This window comes from Bombina bombina, chromosome 2, assembly GCF_027579735.1.
Source record: "Bombina bombina isolate aBomBom1 chromosome 2, aBomBom1.pri, whole genome shotgun sequence".
Taxonomy (NCBI): domain Eukaryota; kingdom Metazoa; phylum Chordata; class Amphibia; order Anura; family Bombinatoridae; genus Bombina; species Bombina bombina.
Window position 1 is genome coordinate 929,715,507 of NC_069500.1, and position 7,500 is coordinate 929,723,006.

At 41.7% G+C, this 7,500-nt stretch overlaps 1 protein-coding gene across 2 annotated transcripts in view; it reads right to left on the minus strand.

The window, feature by feature from the left end:
• Positions 1-7,500, minus strand: part of LIN54 (lin-54 DREAM MuvB core complex component) — a 549,733-nt gene that overhangs the window by 519,722 nt on the left and 22,511 nt on the right. For both annotated transcript variants that reach the window (XM_053703370.1, XM_053703369.1), the window contains exon 2: positions 7,489-7,500. This exon is cut by the window's right edge and continues 441 nt beyond it. The gene's annotated coding sequence lies outside the window, so the exon portion shown is untranslated. The remainder of the gene's footprint in view (positions 1-7,488) is intronic.

Sequence of the window (7,500 nt, forward strand, 5' to 3'; positions counted from 1 at the left end):
AAGAAAGTTGTTTTTGGGTTTTTTGAAATAGTTTGCTTTATCTGAATCATGAAAGAAAAAAAAAATTGTGTTTCATATCCCTTTAAAAACATATTTTAAGCCACTTTAAAAAAGGATTTGACAAATCTTGTGAGCCAGTTACTGGTATCTTATTCTTGGCTGCTAGGAACTTTTTATTTTGCATGTTACTTCTGAAAATTTAGAGACACAAGAGCACATGGCAAGCTTCACAAGCCTAACCCTGCCACATATCTGTCCCTAATTTGATTTAATTACCACAAATGGCAGAGGTAAGGCCTTTCATCTACAGACTCGCCTGGTTTAAATCCTCCAAAAAAGGAAAGTGGTAGGGGGAGTTTCCAGATTGAAAAACAATTGCAGCAAACACAATGTTAATCTGTTCTAATCAAGTTCAGATATGTTGATTTATTGTGAGGCAGGGGGGAGAGGCGGTCATCATTACAAGCTAAGGCAGTTATTTTTAACCTTTTTTTTGCCGTGGCACACTTTTTTATATTAAAAAATCCTGTGGCACACCACCATCCCAAAATTTTAAAAAAACAGAATTTATGCTTACCTGATAAATTACTTTCTCCAACGGTGTGTCCGGTCCACGGCGTCATCCTTACTTGTGGGATATTCTCTTCCCCAACAGGAAATGGCAAAGAGCCCAGCAAAGCTGGTCACATGATCCCTCCTAGGCTCCGCCTACCCCAGTCATTCGACCGACGTACAGGAGGAAATATGCATAGGAGAAACCATATGATACCGTGGTGACTGTAGTTAGAGAAAATAATTCATCAGACCTGATTAAAAAAACCAGGGCGGGCCGTGGACCGGACACACCGGTGGAGAAAGTAATTTATCAGGTAAGCATAAATTCTGTTTTCTCCAACATAGGTGTGTCCGGTCCACGGCGTCATCCTTACTTGTGGGAACCAATACCAAAGCTTTAGGACACAGATGAAGGGAGGGAGCAAATCAGGTCACCTAAATGGAAGGCACCACGGCTTGCAAAACCTCTCTCTCAAAAATAGCCTCTGAAGAAGCAAAAGTATCAAATTTGTAAAATTTGGCAAAAGTGTGCAGTGAAGACCAAGTCGCTGCCTTACATATCTGGTCAACAGAAGCCTCGTTCTTGAAGGCCCATGTGGAAGCCACAGCCCTAGTGGAATGAGCTGTGATTCTTTCAGGAGGCTGCCGTCCGGCAGTCTCGTAAGCCAATCGGATAATGCTTTTAAGCCAAAAAGAAAGAGAGGTAGAAGTTGCTTTTTGACCTCTCCTTTTACCAGAATAAACAACAAACAAGGAAGATGTTTGTCTGAAATCTTTAGTGGCCTCTAAATAGAATTTTAGAGCACGGACTACGTCCAAATTGTGTAACAAACGTTCCTTCTTTGAAACTGGATTCGGACACAAAGAAGGTACAACTATCTCCTGGTTAATATTCTTGTTGGAAACAACTTTCGGAAGAAAACCAGGCTTAGTACGCAAAACCACCTTATCTGCATGGAACACCAGATAGGGCGGAGAACACTGCAGAGCAGATAACTCAGAAACTCTTCTAGCAGAAGAAATTGCAACCAAAAACAAAACTTTCCAAGATAATAACTTAATATCAACGGAATGTAAGGGTTCAAACGGAACCCCCTGAAGAACTGAAAGAACTAGATTAAGACTCCAGGGAGGAGTCAAAGGTCTGTAAACAGGCTTGATTCTAACCAGAGCCTGAACAAACGCTTGAACGTCTGGCACAGCTGCCAGCCTTTTGTGAAGTAAAACAGATAACGCAGAGATCTGTCCCTTCAGAGAACTTGCAGATAATCCTTTCTCCAAACCTTCTTGTAGAAAGGATAGAATCTTAGGAATTTTTATCTTGTTCCATGGGAATCCTTTAGATTCACACCAACAGATATATTTTTTCCATATCTTATGGTAAATTTTTCTAGTTACAGGCTTTCTAGCCTGAATCAGAGTATCTATTACAGAATCTGAAAACCCACGCTTTGATAAAATCAAGCGTTCAATCTCCAAGCAGTCAGTTGGAGGGAAACCAGATTCGGATGTTCGAATGGACCTTGAACAAGAAGGTCCTGTCTCAAAGGTAGCTTCCATGGTGGAGCCGATGACATATTCACCAGGTCTGCATACCAAGTCCTGCGTGGCCACGCAGGAGCTATCAAGATCACCAAAGCCCTCTCCTGGTTGATCCTGGCTACCAGCCTGGGAATGAGAGGAAACGGTGGGAATACATAAGCTAGGTTGAAGGTCCAAGGTGCTACTAGTGCATCTACTAGTCGCCTTGGGATCCCTGGATCTGGACCCGTAACAAGGAACCTTGAAGTTCTGACGAGAGGCCATCAGATCCATGTCTGGAATGCCCCATAATTGAGTTATTTGGGCAAAGATTTCCGGGTGGAGTTCCCACTCCCCCGGATGGAATGTCTGACAACTCAGAAAATCCGCTTCCCAATTTTCCACTCCTGGGATGTGGATTGCAGACAAGTGGCAGGAGTGATCCTCCGCCCATTGAATTATCTTGGTCACTTCCTCCATCGCCAGGGAACTCCTTGTTCCCCCCTGATGGTTGATATATGCAACTGTCGTCATGTTGTCTGATTGAAACCTTATGAATTTGGCCTTTGCTAGATGAGGCCAAGCTTTGAGAGCATTGAATATCGCTCTCAGTTCCAGAATGTTTATCGGGAGAAGAGATTCTTCCCGAGACCATAGACCCCGAGCTTTCAGGGGTTCCCAGACCGCGCCCCAGCCCACCAGACTGGCGTCGGTCATGACAATGACCCACTCTGGTCTGCGGAAGCTCATTCCCTGTGACAGGTTGTCCAGGATTAGCCACCAACGGAGTGAATCTCTGGTCCTTTGATCTACTTGAATCGTCGGAGACAAGTCTGTATAATCCCCATTCCACTGTCTGAGCATGCACAGTTGTAATGGTCTTAGATGAATTTGTGCAAAAGGAACTATGTCCATTGCTGCAACCATCAATCCTATTACTTCCATGCACTGCGCTATGGAAGGACGAAGAACAGAATGAAGAACTTGACAAGAGCTTAGAAGTTTTGATTTTCTGACCTCTGTCAGAAAAATCCTCATTTCTAAGGAGTCTATTATTGTTCCCAAGAAGGGAACTCTTGTTGACGGGGAAAGAGAACTTTTTTCTATGTTCACTTTCCATCCGTGAGATCTGAGAAAGGCTAGGACGATGTCCGTATGAGCCTTTGCTTTTGACAGAGACGACGCTTGAATCAGGATGTCGTCCAAGTACGGTACTACTGCAATGCCCCTTGGTCTTAGAACCGCTAGAAGGGACCCTAGTACCTTTGTGAAAATTCTCGGAGCAGTGGCTAATCCGAATGGAAGTGCCACAAACTGGTAATGCTTGTCCAGAAAAGCGAACCTTAGGAACTGATGATGTTCCTTGTGGATAGGAATATGTAGGTACGCATCCTTTAAATCCACCGTGGTCATAAATTGACCTTCCTGGATGGTAGGAAGGATCGTTCGAATGGTTTCCATTTTGAACGATGGAACCCTGAGAAATTTGTTTAGGATCTTGAGATCTAGAATTGGTCTGAATGTTCCCTCTTTTTTGGGAACTATGAACAGGTTGGAGTAAAACCCCATCCCTTGTTCTCTTATTGGAACTGGATGAATTACTCCCATCTTTAACAGGTCTTCTACACAATGTAAGAATGCCTGTCTTTTTATTTGGTTTTATTTGGTTTGAAGATAATTGAGACCTGTGGAACCTTCCCCTTGGGGGTAGTTCCTTGAATTCCAGGAGATAACCTTGAGAAACTATTTCTAGTGCCCAAGGATCCTGAACATCTCTTGCCCAGGCCTGAGCAAAGAGAGAAAGTCTGCCCCCCACCAGATCCGGTCCCGGATCGGGGGCCATCCCTTCATGCTGTTTTGGTAGCAGTGGCAGGCTTCTTGGCCTGCTTACCCTTGTTCCAGCCTTGCATCGGTCTCCAGGTTGGTTTGGGTTAGCCAATTTAAGTGCTTGAACTCTGTCCATAACCTCCTCATACGAAGATTCTTTATTGAGCGACTTTTCTAGTTCTTTGAACCAGAAACACGCTGCCGTAGTGACAGGAACAATGCATGAAATTGGTTGTAAAAGGTAACCTTGCTGAACAAACATCTTTTTAAGCAAACCCTCTAATTTTTTATCCATAGGATCTTTGAAAGCACAACTATCTTCTATGGGAATAGTAGTGCGTTTGTTTAGAGTAGAGACCGCCCCCCTCGACCTTAGGGACTGTCTGCCATAAGTCCTTTCTGGGGTCGACTATAGGAAATAATTTCTTAAATATAGGGGGAGGAACAAAAGGTATGCCGGGCCTTTCCCATTCCTTATTTACTATGTCCGCCACCCGCTTGGGTATAGGAAAAACATCGGGGGGCACCGGAACCTCTAGGAACTTGTCCATCTTACATAATTTCTCTGGAATGACCAAATTGTCACAATCATCCAGAGTAGATAATACCTCCTTAAGCAGTGCGCGGAGATGTTCTAATTTAAATTTAAATGTTACAACATCAGGTTCAGCTTGTTGAGAAATTTTTCCTGAATCTGAAATTTCTCCCTCAGACAAAACCTCCCCTCCTGGCCCCTTCAGATTGGTGTGAGGGTATGTCAGAAACGTTATCATCAGCGTCCTCTTGCTCTTCAGTGTTTAAAACAGAGCAATCGCGCTTTCTTTGATAAGTAGGCATTTTAGATAAAATATTTGCAATAGAATTATCCATAACAGCCGTTAATTGTTGCATAGTAATAAGTATTGGCGCACTAGATGTACTAGGGGCCTCTTGTGTGGGCAAAAACTGGTGTAGACACAGAAGGGGGTGATGCAGTACCATGCTTACTCCCCTCATCTGAAGAATCATCTTGGGCACTATTATTATCTGTGGCATCATTGTCCCTACTTTGTTTGGACACTATGTCACAATTATCACATATATTTAAATGGGGAGACACATTGGCTTTCATACATATAGAACATCGCTTATCTGATGGTTCAGACATGTTAAACAGGCTTAAACTTGTCAACAAAGCACAAAAAACGTTTAAAAATAAAACCGTTACTGTCACTTTAAATTTTAAACAGAACACACTTTATTACTGAATATGCGAAAAAGCATGAAGCAATTGTTCAAAATTCACCAAAATTTCACCACAGTGTCTTAAAGCCTTAAAAGTATTGCACACCAAATTTGAAAGCTTTAACCCTTAAAATAACGGAACCGGAGCCGTTTTTACATTTAACCCCTATACAGTCCCAGGTATCTGCTTTGCTGAGACCCAACCAAGCCCAGGGGGGAATACGATACCAAATGACGCCTTCTATAAGCTTTTTCAGTGGTTCTTAGCTCCTCACACATGCATCTGCATGCCTTGCCTTCCAAAAACAACTGCGCATTAGTGGCGCGAAAATGAGGCTCTGCCTATGACTAGAGAAGGCCCCCATCTGAAAAAGGTGTCCATACAGTGCCTGCCGTTTTTTAACAACAATCCCCAAGATTATAATAACTATATAGAGTTATAATCTGTCAAATATGCTTAGCAAAGTAATCGTTTTAGCCCAGAAAAATGTCTACCAGTTTTTTAAGCCCTTATAAAGCCTTTTATTCTTTTGCTTAATCTAAGAAAATGGCTTACCGGTCCCCATAGGGAAAATGACAGCCTTCTAGCATTACAAAGTCTTGTTAGAAATGTGGCCAGTCATACCTCAGGCAGAAAAGTCTGCCAACTGCTTCCCCCAACTGAAGTTACTTCATCTCAACAGTCCTGTGTGGAAACAGCAATCGATTTTAGTAACGTTTGCTAAAATCATCTTCCTCTTACAAACAGAAATCTTCTTCTCTTTTCTGTTTCAGAGTAAATAGTACATACCAGCACTATTTTAAAATAACAAACACTTGATTGAAGAATAAAAACTACATTTAAACACCAAAAAACTCTTAGCCATCTCCGTGGAGATGTTGCCTGTGCAACGGCAAAGAGAATGACTGGGGTAGGCGGAGCCTAGGAGGGATCATGTGACCAGCTTTGCTGGGCTCTTTGCCATTTCCTGTTGGGGAAGAGAATATCCCACAAGTAAGGATGACGCCGTGGACCGGACACACCTATGTTGGAGAAAAATCACACATTGTAGCCTAATACAGCATATATATATATACACATACACACAAACACACACATACTGTATGTATTGTGCTGTTATGCCATGCCTCCTACAAACTACCCATGCACTGGGAGTAAAAAACAAGCAAAGTTTAAAAAATATGTCACACTGTTGTCAGTCTGCCGTGGCACGCCTGAGGATCTCTCACGGCACACTAGTGTGCCACGGCACACTGGTTGAAAAACACTTAGCTAAGGTATGTTCTGTCCCTTTAGGATTTTTTTCCAACAGTTATGTCACTTAAATGGACAGTTTACTCAAAAAATGTATCTCCTTTAATTTGTTCCCAATGAGCCACTTTACCTGCTGGAGTGTATTAAATTGTTTACAAGTATTTATATTACCTTTATATTTGCTTTTGAAATAGTTGATTTAGCCTGTAGTAGCCCCACCTATACTGAAAGTTTTTAGCCTCTAGGCCAAGCTGTGTAAACACCACCAGTAATAAAAATATACACTCCCAGTAGGTTATAGAAGAGATAAGGTAATCAAATGTTAATTTTCCATTGTTCTCTCCAAGTATTGGTGATTGGTTTATTGACAGCTATAAGATAAAGAAGCAGGTATATGTAAACAATGTGATAAAGTAATGAGCTCTGATCATATCTACAAATTCAACCCATTTTATAAAGGTTGTGGCTTTAAAACACAAAATTAGCTACTTCATATACATAAATAAGCCTTAAAAAGCAAATTTTACATTATACTATCCCTTTAATTGCTGTGAGACAACAAAACTATGCACTGCCTACTAAACAGCTATAGTTTTAAAATTGAATTTGTGATCTATGTGATAAAAATACCATATCAATTATATGAATTCTAAAAGCAGACTACAAAAGCATATAATCAAACATTGTTTGATGAAGCGAACTGATAGCAAGTATTACATAAATTAAACTTTATATTTAAGTAGGGTAAGCTTCTTGGGTACACTAAAAGGTTTTTTTACCCCCAACGAACTACTTTTGTTTCCATCCCATTGGCTGTCAGTACACTGCAGACCACTCTGCATAGCGGGACAGAAGAGACACACTGTCACATTTGAACCCTACAAACGTATTGAGGTAATAACCCAAGAAAAGTGCAGAACAAGGGTCGAACTTGCAGCTGATTGGTGTATTCCCACATTCCACGTTCTAGTAGTGACATATAAATAGCTAACAGAAGCCGCAGAGCAAATAGTGTGAACTGGTAACAGCAGCAGCAGCAAGAACAGCCTTAGACGCAGTGTCACTAACACTGTAAACATCACAAACTCCCCGCCCTCTCCCTTTACCTTTAGTGCTGT